The following is a 15,670-nucleotide window of genomic DNA, read 5'->3' on the forward strand; positions in this document are numbered from 1 at the left end:
AGAATATAATGGTATAATGCATTTCACAATGTTCACAATACCTCTGGGTTTCTTTCTCCCTGAAACAAAATAATAATACACTGTGCCATCAAGGGACTTATTAGGTCAGGTGACCAAACTCTTTCTCAAAGATGTGTAGGTTTTAAGTTCAATAAACGTTATGATTCCGTGAGCATGCCTCTGTTAGGCTGTTACTTGACTCTTCTGTAACTCATCTCTCCCAATGTTGACACCACGCTCCAATATTGAGAAAAGCATCTGAATGGGAACCCTCTAAATAGCACCTCAAATCTAAATAAGAGCAATTAAGGAAGAGGTTAGCTGTGGTGGATTGAAAACAAAAATGAGAGAGTTTGTCAGGAAATGGCGAATACTTAAAACGTTAATGTATGTATTTTATAAATGACACAAATGAAAATACCCAGAAAAGTGAAAGGGCGAGTCAAGGCTACCCAGACCAGCACCCTGGCCACACCGAACAATAGATTCAGTGTTTACACAAGGAGGGCTCCTTGTTATGCACAATTGGCATGGAGACAGTGGAGACTTCATATGGCACTGCAGGGAGTCATCATCCACCCTCGCACTGTGAGGCTCCAAGAGCAGGAGACAAGGCTGACCATCACAATTACGGCTGCTACTACACTGAGACCAGGACAGGTTGGGGGTTGAGGGGTGAGAGTTCACCGGCAGAGGTCAGGGGACCATTGACAAAAGCAGGGGGCTATTTGCTGGTTTTCATTGAATATCCTCTCCCCCATTCCCGAGACTGGGATCCCCAGGCCCTGTGTGAACCACTTCGTGACCCTTCTCCCTGAGCTCACTGGGAATTAATGTGGGCTCCGGGATTCTCCCCAGGGTTGTGTGGGTCCCCAGAGCCTTCTGAACACCCTCCCTGGGTAGAGGTTACTGGGAGAGGCCACCCACTCACCCGCTTACCTCCTCCAGGGGAGGTGAGAGCCTCCATTCAACCCTGACCTAAGAGGCTTCCCCATGGAAGAGGGGCTCCCGAAATACAGAGAGCCCACACCCTGTGTCCTGTCAGTGGGAGAAAGGTCAGTTCACCTTGACTATGTTTCATCCTGTTCAGTATCTGATCGTCCTGGTAACTGGTGACAGAAATCTGTTCATCTCTTTATTGGGTATTTTACTGAGACACTGGGACCAATCATTGACTCTCTGCTTCTTCAGCTTGAAGTTCTGGAAATGACCTGCAGCTCAGCATTGACATGGAGTGGCTGGGGAGAAGGTGGTTTGTTCTTCCAGACTCTGTACACCAGTTGATCCCCTCCCCTCACCCCGAATATTTTACTCCCAGTCCCTGATTGGAATAGGGAGAGTGGATTCTCAGAATGTTGCTGATCCTTTTCACATCTCCCTGTGTTTTTCCAAGGCCCCCATTCTCTCTCTCTCTCTCTCCCTCTCTCTCTGTGTCTGGGACGAATGTGAATCTCTTGGTGAGAGTTTGAAATGGGGGATGTTTGATCAGCCGCCTGTTATACAGCCAGCCTGATCTTTTACACATTGAAGGCAGCACAGTCTGGGAGATTCTAATGGGATTTGTGTCCAGGTCACCTGACAGCAGGATGCAGAAACATGGAGCACAGAACGATACAAAGCAGAACAGGCCCTTCAGCCCTCGATGTTACGCCGACCTGTGAACTAATCTAAGCCCATCACCCTACGCTATCCCTCATCATCCGTATGCTTATCCAAGGATTGTTTAAAGGCCCCTAATGTGGCTGAGTTAACTACATTGGCAGGCAGGACATTCCACGCCCTTACCACTCTCTGATTAAAGAACCTGCCTCTGACATCTGTCTTAAATCTATCACCCGTCAATCTACAGCTATGCCCCCTCGTTGAAGCAGATGTCATCATCCTAGGGAAAAGACTCTCACTGTCCAGCCTATCTAATCATCTGATCATCTTGTATGTCTCTATCAAATCCCCTCTTAGCTTCTTCTCCAATGAGATAGACCCAAGTCCCTCAGCCGTTCCTCATAAGAACTTCCCTCCAGACTAGGCAACATCCTGGTAAATCTCTTCTGCACCTTTTCCAGTGTTTCCAGATCCTTCCTGTAATGGGGCGACCAGAACTGCACTTAATACTCCAAGTGAGGCCGCATTAGCATTTTGTATAGTTGCAGCATGACATTGTGGCTCCGGAATTCAGTTCCTCAACCAATAAAACCGAACATACTGTATGCCTTTTTAACAGCACTATCAATCTGGGTGGCAACTTTCAGGGATCTATGTACATGGACACCAAGGCCCTTCTGCACATCCACACTACCAAGAAGCTTACCATTGACCCAGTATTCTGCCTTCCTGTTATTCTTCCCAAAGTGAATCACCTCACATTTATCTGCATTGAACTCCACTTGCCAACTCTCAGCCCAATTCTGCAGTTTATCCAAGTCTCCCTGCAACCTGTAACATTCTTTCACACTCTCCACTACTCCACCAACTTTCATATCATTTGCAAACTTACTAACTCATCCAATTTTACCTGCATTCAAGTCGTTTATAAAAATGACAAACAACAATGGTCCCAAAACATATCCTTGTGGCACACCACACGTAACAGGACTCCAGGCTGAATATTTTTCATCAACCACCACTCGTTGCCTTCTTACAGAAAGCCAGATTTATATCCAAACTGCTAAATCACCTTCGATCCCATGCATCTGCATTTTCTCCAATAGCCTACCATGTGGAACCTTATCAAAGACTTTACTGAAGTCCATGCACGCCATGTCAACTGCCCTACCCCCATCCACATGCTTGGTTGCCTTCTGAAAAACTCAGTGAGATTTGTGAGACATGACCTGCCCTTGCCGAATCCATGTTGACTATTTCCAATGAAATTGTTGCTTGCTAGATGATTATCAATCATCTCTCTTATAATCCTTTCCAAAACATTTACTACAACAGATGTAAGGCTCACTGGTCTATAATTACCTGGGTTATCTCTACTGCCCTTCTTGACCAAGGGCAAAACATTTGCAATCCTCCAGTCCTCTGGTACTAAACCTGGAGACAATGATGACTCAAAGATCAAAGCCAAAGGACCCAACCCCTCCTTCTTAGCTTCCCAGAGAATCCTCAGATAAATCCCATCCGGCCCCGGGGACTTACCTACTTTCACACCTTCTAGAATTGATAAAACCTCCTCATAACTAACCCCAATTCTAATAGTCCATATCTCAGTCTTCTTCTCGACAATATTCTCCTTTTCCTGGGTGAAAACAGATGAGAAATATTCATTTATCACTTCCTCTTCTCCAAAGGGTCCACACATAACTTGCCACTTCAGTCTTTGACAGGGCTTATTCCTCCTCTCATTATCCTTTTATTCCTCGCATATTTATAGAAAGCTTTAAGGTTCTCTTTTATGCTACCTGCTAAAGACTGCTCATGTCCCCTCCTTGCTCTTCTTACCGCTATCTTTAAAACCTTTTGAGCTACTCTGTAACTCTCCATCACCTCATCTGAACCATGTCGTCTCAATGTCAAATAAGCCTCCCTCTTAGGTTAACAAGAGACACAAATTCTTTAGTAAACCACAGTTTCCTTATCTTATCACTTCCTCCTTGCCTGACAGGGATGTACCTATCAAAGACTCGCAATATCTGTTCCTTAAACCAGCTCCACATTTCGATTGTACAAGACATTGGTTTGGCTGTATTTAGAATACTGTGTACAGTCTGGTCGCAACATTACCAAAGGGATGTAGACGCTTTGGAGAGGGTGCAGAGAAGGTTTACGAGGATGTTGCCTGACGTAGAAGAGCTATGAAGAGAGGTTGAGTAGGTTCGGAATGTTTTCATTAGAAAAAAGAAGATTGAGGGGGAACCTGATAGAGGTTTACAAAATTATGAATGGTATAAACAGGATAGGTAGAGATAAGTTTTTTTCCAGGGGGAAGGATTCAATAACGAGGGATCATGCTTTCAAGGTGAGAGGTGAAAAGTTGAAGGGGGATACATGCAGCAAGTACTTTACACAGAGGGTGGTAGGTGCCTGGAACATGTTGCCAGCAGAGGTAGTAGAGGCAGGCATGGTCGATTCATTTAAGATGCATCTGGACAGATACACGAGTAGGTGGGGAGCAGGGGGATACAGATGCTTAGGAATTGGGCAACAGGTTTAGACTGTAGATTTGGATCGGCTCAGGCTTGGAGGCCCAGCTTCCTGGGCTGTAAATGTTCTTTGCTCTTTGTTCTTTGTCCCCTGCATTTTGCTATCCCATTCTGTGTATCCTACGTCTTGCCTAATCGCATTATAATTGCCCTCCCCCATCTATAACTCTTGCCCTGTGGCATGTACCTATTCCTTTTGCTGCCTGTCTTTTACCAGGACCTGATCACTGTCTGGAACATGGTCGAATCGTGTCGTGCCTACCCTCCGGCTGGTGTAGCGGCTGTCGTCAGGGAGCCGTTGCTCAGGAATCCGCACCTCCGTACTCGCGGGTTCGAGTGGCTGTCGGAGGGGAGGGCCGTGGCGGCGAGGGCGACCAGGGTCGGGGACGTACTGGGTGCCGGGGGCCTGGGCTGGACGCTGCCGCAGGACATAGCTAGCAGGGCAGCGGTAGACGTCCGGTACGTGGCCGCCGCCATCCGACGCCTTAAAACGGCGGTGCTCGGACCCGACGTAGTGCACCGGTTGGAGGACGCTCAGGTGTCCGGTGGGATCCCGTCCGCGCTCACCCCGGCCCGGACGGAATTTTACATTGGCCCCAAGGTGCCGTACTTCCCGCGGGAGCCTGTGCCCCACAACCTGAGCCGCCTCCGGAATTTTAATTTTGTCCCCTTACGGGATATAAAAAGGAAGGCCCTGTATCGACTGCTGCTGCACACCGTCCACCTCTTCTCCCTCATCCACCGCCCGGACACACCTTGGCGTGCCCATTTGCCACCGGGCGGTGGAGATCCCCAGTGGAGGGCTCTCTACGCGGGAGTCCTCCCCCTTTCTCTCGGGGATCTGGGGTGGAGGGTGCTGCACGCAGCAGTCCCCTGCAACCGCAGATTGCGGTGGTTCACGGACTCCCAGCCCAACTGCTTGTTCTGTGGCGCTGTGGAGTCCGTGGACCATGTATATATTGGGTGTGGGCATTTGCACTCCCTTTTTGATTTCCTCAAAAACCTTCTCCTCTGTTTCTGGCTGCACTTCAGTCCCACGCTCCTGATCTTCGGGCACCCGGTACGGAGGAGGGAGGGCAGGTCCGAGGACCTCCTCGTGGGTCTGCTCCTGGGCCTGGCCAAACTGGCCATCAACAGGTCCAGGCAGCGGGCCGTGGAGGGGGTCGTTAGGGCCGACTGCCTGCCCCTCTTCCGGGGTTACGTTAGAGCCCGGGTGTCCTTGGAGAAGGAGCACGCGGTGTCCACCAACACCCTGGAGTCGTTCAGGGAGAGGTGGGCGCCGCAGGGAGTGGAGTGTATTATTTCCCCGTCCAACTCTATTTTGATTTAGTCCCTACCCTCCCCTTCACTGTTTTGATCACACAGCATTGCCCTTTGATGTGAAGGGCAGTGCTTGTCACTGGCCACTCGGGTGTTTTTCCGACCTTCCTGGTGGTGGAAATTGAATAAAGATTCGTGCACTTTGTGTCTTTCACTGTGTTTCACACCTGCACACACACACACCATGGGTGCTGGGGAAAAAAATAAGCACTACCGCACTTAGGCGGTAGTGTGGGGGTTAAATTTAAAAGAAAAGAAAAAAAAACGAAAAAAAATAAGAGAAGAAAAAAAAAGAGAAAAAAAAAAATAACTCTTGCCCTGTGGCATGTACCTATTCCTTTCCATCACTAAACTAAACGTAACTGAATTATGGTCACGCTATCCAAAGTGCTCACCTACTACGAAATCAAACAGCTTACCTAGTTCATCACCAAGTAACAGATCGAGTGTGGCCTCCCCTCTTGTTAGCCCCTGTGACATACTGTGTCAGGAAACCCTCCTGCACACATTGGACAAAAACTGATCCATCCGACGTATTAGTGTTATAGCATTTCCAGTCAATGCTGGGGAAGTTAAGGTCCCTCATAATGACCATCCTGGTTCTTTCACTCCTGCCCAGAATCGATTTGCCAATCCACTCCTCCACATCCCTGGAACTCTGTGGAGGCCTTTAAAAAAAACCCAGCAGTGTGATCTCCCCTCTCCTGTTTCTAACCTCAGCCCATACCACCTCAGTAGACGGGTCCTCATCAAAAGTTCTTTCAGCCATAGTTATACTGTCCTTGACTAACAAAGCCACACCTCTCTTTCTCTTTTACCACCTTCCATGATCTTAATGAAGGATCTGAACCCTGGAACCTGTAACATCCATTCCTGACCCTGCTCTATCCATGTCTCAGAAATAGCCACAACAGCATAGTCCCAGGCACCTATCCATGGTGCCAACTTACCTGCCTTATACCAGATACCCCTGGCATTGAAGTAGACATACTTCAAACCAGCTTCCTGTCTGTCAGCACACTCCTGCGACCATGAAATCCTGTCCATGTCCTCCCTACTCTTATCCTCCTGTACACTGGAACTATAACAAAGGTTTCCATTCCCCTGCTGAGCGAGTTTAAACCCATCTGAATAGCACCAGCAAATTTCCCACCCAAGATATTAGTACCCCTCTGGTTCAAATGAAGACCGTCCTGTTTGTACAAGTCCCACCTTCCCCAGAATGAGCCCGAATTAGCCATATACCTGAAACCCTCCATCCTGCATCATCCCTTCAGCCACATGTTCAGCTGATACCTCTCTTTGTTCTTTGCCTCACTATCATGTGGCACAGGTAACAATCTAAAGATAACAATTCTGTTTGTTCTTGTTCTCAGCTTCCACTCTAAAACCCCAAGATCAGTGAAGCTCCGAGCAAATGGGAAATGGTTCCAATGGACAATTTCCATTTTCACATCAATTGGGGAAAGCCAAACAGCTTCATCATTCCTGGTCTAAAGTCTTGAAAAATGTGTTGCTGGAAAAGCGCAGCAGGTCAGGCAGCATCCAAGGAGCAGGAGAATCGATGTTTCGGGCATAAGCCCTTGAAATGTCGATTCTCCTGTTCCTTTGATGCTGCCTGACCTGCTGCGCTTTTCCAGCAACACATTTTTCAGCTCTGATCCCCAGCATCTGCAGTTCTCACTTTCTCCTGGTCTAAAGTCTTGTAAACACTGCGAGGAGGAGAAGGAGACTCCATGTTTAACCCAGCCCAGGCTCAGCTGTGATGCCCTCATGGTTGAATAGGCCGGGTTATCTCAGACACCAACATCCTACTGGCCGTGTATAAAGGGCTGATTAAAAAGCTCAGTGAAGGACAGTGGGGATCCTGCTCTGGATTGTTATCCCCCTGTTTAACAGAGAGACTGTTCACACAGTGACTGTCCCCCATGGTCTCACACTTCATCCTCCCAAATATTCCAGTTTCTCTTCATTTCAATCTGGATTTACTCACTCCACAGACCTATCCTCAGATAATCCTGAATTCCTCACTCCAGATGCACCCAGTTCAGGAGCGCCCCTTCAATATTTTTCTTCAATTTGTGCCAAGTCACTGTTCTAGGTTAGTGATAAACCAGATGTGTCCCATGTAACTGTTCCAGATTAGTGATTTCTTTTTAGCATTCTAATCCCTGGATTGTCTTGCAACCTTTCCCCCGTGTCCACATTGACTCTGAGTGTCTGTGTGACTCTGACTCTGTGTTTACTCCCTGTTCTGAGAGGCTGCAGCATCTAATTCTGATCCAGTTCAACCTGATCCTGGTTATAATATCAGACAGGATTCTGGGAGAATGGTAAAGTGGTGGATTATTGGAGGTTGTCAGAGTGTGGATGGGGCCTCACAATGATCAACTGGTGGTGTGTACAAATGTTTCTTAAACTGTCCCTTACACTTGTCTTACAAACATAACATGTCGAAAGTTCGTCTCGTGCGTTAGTGACGACCCTGAGTTTTGTGATATCATCATGGTCTTTGGAGCCCAGGTACATTAATAGGATGCTTATGCTGGTGTTCAGTAACCAGCTGTTTTCATCAGAGACTCATGTACACTCTAGGATTTATGCAACTGTTTCTGGAATTCAAGACTATCCTGAGGTTACAACCATAGCAATGGTGAACAGAATTGTAATAATTTCTCGTGACAGTAAAACACGTCAGAGCATCCTTGGGCTTTAATTCATGGCAGAATCCTTCAGTGTGAATTTCTGGAATTATCTCACAGACCGAGTGAACAGACATTCAAATATGGTAAAGGAAACTCTGAGTGCATGAACGAAGTGGACAAACCAGACATCTGGTAAGATGTGGCTTGTTGAATTTCCCTGTTGGTTGTCCCCTTTCATCCTTTCATCATAAAACCTCATTCATTTCCCAACGTTCATATTTGGGCTGTAGCACAGGGAGAGACATAATATGCCTGGATGCTACTACTATTTCTGTGAGCCTATTCAGCCACCAAGGAGAAAGTGAGGACTGCAGATGCTGGAGATCAGAGCTGAAAATGTGTTGCTGGAAAAGCGCAGCAGGTCAGGCAGCATCTAAGGAACAGGAGAATGGACGTTTCGGGCATATTCCTAAAGAAGGGCTTATGCCCGAAACGTCGATTCTCCTGTTCCTTGGATGCTGCCTGACCTGCTGCGCTTTTCCAGCAACACATTTTCAGCTATTCAACCACCACTCTACCACTAACATTCACCCCACCTCTTTGTAACTTTTGTTTGTCCAAAATAGGAAACTGGAGTCACAGTGGGGTCAAAGTAGGTTTTCTATAGGTTTAATGAAAAGTCTTAGATTTTGTACTCCATTTCTCTATTTACAAAGCCCATTGAAATCTCAGATTTCAGTGTGACCCACCTCACAAGTACTGTGCAAGTTATGATACTGCAAAATTCTCTGGATCCTGGAAAGATACCAGTGAATTGGAAACATGCTAAAAGGAGAAAGGCAAAACGTGGGAAACTATAGACCAGCTATTTGACTTTTCTAGTGGGGAAGTAGCTGAAGCTAATTATAAAGGAGGAGATAACTGAACATTTAGAAAATCAAAGCTCAATTCACTCGTGTCAGCATGGTTCCATGAAGGGCAAGTCATGCTTGATAAATTTGCTGGAGTTCTTTGAGGATGTAATCAGCAAAGTGGATAGTGGGGATCCAATGGATGTGATATATCTAGCATTTGACAAGGTGCCACATAAAAGGCTGATCCAGATGATTAGATACCAGGAAGTTAAGGGCAGAGTATTAGTTTGGATAGAGGATTGGCTAACTGACAGAAAGCAGAGGGTTGGGATAAATGGGTCCTTGTCTGGATGATAACCTATAACTAGTGGGGTACTGCATGGTTCTCCATCCTTAACTGTTCACAATCTGTTTAAACATTCTGCAAGAAGGAACAGAATGTAACATAGTGGAATTTGCAGATGATACTAAAATAGGTGGGAAAGCAGGCAGTGAGGAGGAGATAAGCAGTTTACAGATGGATATTGATAGGCTGGGGAAATGGGCCAGACTCTGACAGGTGGAGTAGATAATGTGGATAAGTGAGAGGGTGTCCATGTTGGTTGGAAAAATAAAAGGGAAAACTATTCTTGAAATATGAAAAAGTGTGTTAATGCAAAGGGATCTGGGTGTTTTTTGTGAATGAATTGCAGAAAGTGAATATGCAGGCAAATTGAATGCTGGAATTTATTGCAGAAGAATGAGATTATAATAGCAAAGAAGTGTTGTTAGAATTACATCCAGTTTTGGTCTCTTACTTAAGGGAGGATATGGTGACACTGCAGGCAGTTCAGAGGAAGTTCACTAGGCTGATTCCAGGGATAAAAGAGCTTCTCTGAACCCTTCCAAGTTTCACAATGCCTTTCTGGAGCAGTATTCCAGAAGTGGCCTAACCAATGTCCTCGACAGCCACAACATGACATCTCACCTCCAGTTATCAATGCACTGACCAGTAAAAGCAAATGCCCTTCTTCAATACCCTGTCCACTTACAAATTTGAACCTCCACCCCAAGGGCTCTTTATTCAGCAAGACTCCTTAGGATTCTACCACTAACTGTATAAGATCTGACCTGATTTTCTCTACCAAAATACGGCTCCTTACATGAATCTGAATTAACTCAATCTATCAATCCGTGGTCCATTGGCCCATCTGAATAAGGTCCCTTTGTACTCTGAGATAACCTTCTTCGCTGTCCACTACACCAACAATTTAGTTTAATCTGCAAACTAACAAACCATATCTCCTATATTCACATCCAAATAATTTATAAAAGTCACAGAAAGCTGTGGATCCAAAAAATTAGCAACATAAAGAAATTTATCTTACCCTCCATTCTGCCAAGCTCAGGGGAAGAGATATTTCAGCCCCATGGGGAGAGTGTTCTTATAAATACCACACAGAGTCCTATCGTGGGTCAGAGCTTATGGGAGGCTGACACAGTGGTCACAGACAGACATGGACTACATTCCCCAGAATGCAGCATATGATTGAAACAAATTACAACATCCACCGGGGTTGTGGTTCCAGGACAGTGGGAATGTGAGCGCTGGAATTCTGACCCAGATCGGAGAGCCTGTTGCTTATCTGCTCCAGGCTGAGGTGTGAGACAGCAGCTGGAGAAAGGGGCAGTGCTGGCTGAGTCTGGGACCCCATGACAGCACAGGCCCCCAGGATTATAGCACTGTGTGTAATGCCCCCATACCCTGGGCCCGATACCAAACCATGTTCCCCTTTGATCAGACTGATTCTGAGTTTCAGTTAGCAATTAATTACTGATCATTGAATGCTGTTGTCATTGACAGGAATTCACACTTTTCAACGGATAGGTACTGTACTGCTGAGGTCAGTGATGACAGCAGCATTAAGAGATTGATGAGGTTTGGATTTGATGGAAAGGATTTAATTAGTCTAGAACCAAACAGAATGAGATGGATTGCATTCAGTCACATTGCAGTGAAAATGAAAGATAAATGGGATTCAGGTGATACCTGGAACAATTACTGGAAAATATGTCTGGAAGAGGTAGGAGTTGAGCAATTAAATAGATATCTGGAAGTGGAAAGGAATATTTCAGAAGGAAAGGTATGTATTTCAGTTTTGATCCCATTTTCTGATCAAACTTCTCTGATCTAACCTCACTGATCTATGAAACCGTTCTCCCATTCCATTCAGTATCTGTCTATTGTTTGTGTTTTCACCCTTTCCCATCACAGTTCAGCCTGAAGTGTTCATCTCCAGGAGGGAGCCTAGTCGTCAGGACAAGCCGCTCACTCTCTCCTGCCTGGTCACTGGGTTTTATCCTGTAGACATCGAGGTGACCTGGCTAAGGAATGGAGAGGTCATGTCTGAGACCCAGTCCTCGGGGGTTCGACCGAACCACGATGGGACCCATCAGATCCAGAAAGAGATTGGGATCAATGCTGGGGATGAGGATCAATACTCCTGTCAAATTGAACACAGCAGCCTGGCAGAGGCTCAGCTCTATCAGTGGGGTAAGGGACTGGAGTGTGTGTGTGTGTGTGTGTGTGTGTGTGTGTGTGTGTGTGTGTGTGTGTGTGTGTGTATACATGTATGTTTGTGAACATGTGTTTATTTGTATGCATGGGAGTATTTTCTGATTTCACTCCAAAATGAGCTCATTCTGTTTTTGAAGATGCGTCTCTCTTCTCCCGGATTCCAGCTCCAGATCTTTCACTCCCCTATCAGTGGGACCTTCAGAAACCTGAATGGAGAGTGAAATTGGGGGAGAGTCAAACCAGTCTTTCAACCAGTCCCATCAATTCCCAATGGGTCAGATCAGTTAAAATTGTCACAAACAACACAGAACTGGGAATCGAACCCTGACAGAGATAATCCTGATATTATTCCAATATGTTTCCGAAATCACAAAAAACAGTTTGAGACAGTTCCACCTTGTTATTATGGTTAGAATAGTCTCTACAATGGCTGAAATATTCACAATAACAATCTGAAAAAGGCCCTGGAGAGGTAAGAATCACAGGGAGGGGATTGTGGAACTGAGGGGACAGAGTGAGTGTAGGGGAATCTCCAGTACTGGGAATACAGGGCACTGTGGGAAATGGAACTGATCAAATTCCCACACACAGATACACTCGTATAAACACGTCTTGATTTTTTTGTGTGATCAGCCCAGACGAGGTCTACCATTGATCATTAAATCCCCTGCACACAACCACATCCTCACTGACTGAACATCAATGCAATGGGAGAGATCTCCAGAATCTCCATAAAGTGTAAGGATGGAGGGGAGTGTGGGAATGAGGATTTATTATAAAATCTCCATTCCCTCACATCTTGATTAGGTTACTTACAGTGTGGAAACAGGCCCTTCGGCCCAACAAGTCGACACCGACCCTCCGAAGATCAACCCTTCCAGACCCATTCCCCTATACCTAAAACTACGGGAAATGTAGCATGGCCAATTCACCTAACCTGCAATGAGGAAACCAGAGTACCTGGAGGAAACCCACGCAGACACAGGGAGAATGTGCAAATTCCACACAGACAGTTGCCTGAGGTGGGAGTTGAACCCAGGTCTCTGGCGCTGTGAGGCTGCAGTGCTAACCACTGTACCACCCACAGTGGATCATTCCCCATCCTAATGAGCACTTATTTTATTTCTGCAGACTCCCCAAGTGGGGCGTACACAACAGCTCCCAGTAAGTGACTGACGGGACAGACTGTTGGGAATGATGGGAGAGGGATTGGAAGGTGTAGAGTCCCATTCTTCTGGGAGTAATTCCATGACATTCAGGTGAGGCCCTCACCCTCCACTCCTTCCCTCTCCCCTCCTTCTGTGCTGTGTGGTGTGTGTGTTTTGTTAAGATTGAGGGTGATTGGATCCTGGGCCAAGTGAGTGTAGCCATTATCTCACACTCTCTGTTTTTATATTTTTATTATGCTTCTCACATTCCATTTTTATTTTCTCAGCTTCTGAAGTCTCTGTCTGAGCTCCTTCATGACAGTGAGTGACATTTTGGTTTTTCTCTGTGGGTCCAGTTGTAACTCTCAGTGTTTGCCCCATGGCTATAATTACGTTCAGATGGACAGAGGAAATCGGGGCAGGAGTAGGCCATTCGGCCCTTTAAATCAGCTCTAACTGTCAATGAAATCATGGGGTGGGGGGGCGGGGGGAGCCGATCTGATTACTGCACATTCCCATCTCCCCCCGATAATGTCACCCTCTTGTTTATCAAGAATCTATCAGCCTCTGCCTCAAAAATATTCAAAGATTCTGCTTCTGACATATTTTGAGGAGAGGATGTATCCCCTAATGGGAATATCTGCAACTAGGGCTCAAAGTTTGGAAATAAAGGGTCATCCATTTAAAACAGAGATGAGGAAACACATTTTCTCACAAATGGGTGAGCATCATCTTCAAATCTAAACCTGTCAAGACCCCTCAGGAGCTCACACGTTTCAGTCAGGCCTCCCTTACTGTTCTGAACTCAAGCAGATACAAACCGAGTCAATCAATCCTTTCCTCATCAGACACCACACCTCAATCCAAGTAATGGCCTGGTAAACGTGTTCTATACTGCTTCCAATTCACTTGTATCCTTCCTTAAGCAAGGAGAGCAAACCTGTAGACAGTCCTGCATTGGCCGTCAATACCCTGTATGGCTGAAGCAGAACCTCCCTACTTTTATGTTCCGTTCCCCTCACAACGAACAATCACATTCTCTGAGGTTTCCTTATGAGCTGCTGTATCTGACAACCAATCTGATGATCCAATTACCAGGGGACTCACAAACTCTCAATCTCAGAGCTCTGCACACTCTCACCATTTAGACAATATGCTTCTTTTTTATTCTTTTGGGTGAAATGTATTAAAAATGGTAACATTTTCCCTGTCAGATGAATTTCACTCCCCTTCTGAGTCTGTCTTGCACTTGGATGAAGCTTTGTTATTCTGTAGGTTTTCCCCAAAAGATGCAAAGCAGGTCACAACAATCCCCCTGAAATACAGCATTCATCATTGCCCCCTGAAATACAGTAACGTTCACCACCTTAACTGTAATCTTCTTGACAATCAGAGTAACACAGACACCGAGCTCTGTCTGAAGTCTCAGTATCACATTCTGACCAGCTCAAGAGGAACAGGCTGTGTCTGAAATGTTTCACCCTTTCTTTCCGATTTTTCAGGCCTGGGTTGAAGTGAGTACCTTGTGTCTGTCCATTCCTTACCCACGTGGGTTTCATAGGCTCACTGAAGGACATTCCTGGCACCGCATTGAGGCACAGCGCGTACATTGAGTGATTATGGACATCATCGTCCATCCTTCCATATCACAGTCGATGCACAGAATTACAGCTCATTGTTCAGACACAGTTCATTCAGGAATGGGATAGATTTTCCTGGGATTGTGCCTCCACAGAGTGAACGGTGGATCCTGGATCCACCAGTTTGGGATCCTGATTCTTCAAATGAGACTTTGTCCAGGAGTGTTTCCATCCAGTGTCAGCGATGTTATGGCTCTCAGTTGAAGGCATCTTCGTGGATAGTTTCTCCTCATTCTTTCTCAACTATAACAACTTGTTCTCAAAGATAGGCATCTATCTTGCTCTGTATCTGAGTCACTTTTGAACATACTTTATAATCTTACTGTTCACCTTGAAATATTCCAGAAAAGAGCATCTTCAGGATTGGTTCCTCAGACACTGGATCCACATGAGCTGTGCATTGTCACCGTGATTCATGATCAGGATTTGGAGGTGCCGGTGTTGGACTGGGGTTTACAAAGTTACAAATCATACAACACCAGGTTATAGTTCAACAGATTTATTTGGAAACAATCAGAGCTCTGCTCCTTCATCAGGTGGTTGTGATCAGAGCATCGATAGCTGGCAGCTCAGCTTTTAGATGAACTTCAGTGTCAGGATCTTGTTTAACCACCTGATCTCCATTGGCAGTGTCAGGTAGCTCAGGGGAAGGTGATTCCAGATCATAATGTGGCCTGAGTCTTTGACCCACATTTCAGACAGACAGAGGGATCCAGTGGGTGGATAGGAAGAAGGGGGAATTGCAGTGAAAGGCAAATAGGCATTGATGCAATGTTAGCAACAGTACACACACACACACACTGACAGGCACACCTAAACCAACAGGTACACAGATCGTGATACAATGATAAATTCACAGGTCTACAAATATTGTTTTTTTAAGGCAGGGCTAGATAGATTCCTGTTCATCAAAGGGGTCAAAGGTTATTGGGATGAGATGACAATGTGTCACTTAAAACATGACTGGATCAGCCAGGATCTGATTAAATAGTGCAGCAGGCTCAAGGAATCAAATGGATTACTCCAGTTCCTAATTCTCATGTTTATACGCTTTACGATATCGGATCAAGAACAGACCAACAATGAAGAGCTACAGATCTTCACAGTTAGTTAGATTAGATTAGATTACTTACAGTGTGGAAACAGGCCCTTCGGCCCAACAAGTCCACACCGCCCCGCCGAAGCGTAACCCACCCTTACCCCTACATCCATATCTACCCCTTACCTAACACTACGGGCAATTTAGCATGGCCAATTCACCTGACCTGCACATCTTTGGAGTGTGGGAGGAAACCGGAGCATCCGGAGGAAACCCACACAGACACGGGGAGAACGTGCAAACTCCACACAGTCAGTCGCCT

The 15,670-nt window shown here is 45.9% G+C and overlaps 1 pseudogene; it reads left to right on the forward strand.

The window, feature by feature from the left end:
- Positions 1-993: 993 nt before the first annotated feature.
- LOC140455584 (class I histocompatibility antigen, F10 alpha chain-like) lies at positions 994-12,693 on the forward strand (annotated as a pseudogene).
- The last annotated feature ends 2,977 nt before the right edge of the window (positions 12,694-15,670 follow it).

Source organism: Chiloscyllium punctatum, chromosome 30 (genome assembly GCF_047496795.1).
Source record: "Chiloscyllium punctatum isolate Juve2018m chromosome 30, sChiPun1.3, whole genome shotgun sequence".
NCBI classification, from domain to species: domain Eukaryota; kingdom Metazoa; phylum Chordata; class Chondrichthyes; order Orectolobiformes; family Hemiscylliidae; genus Chiloscyllium; species Chiloscyllium punctatum.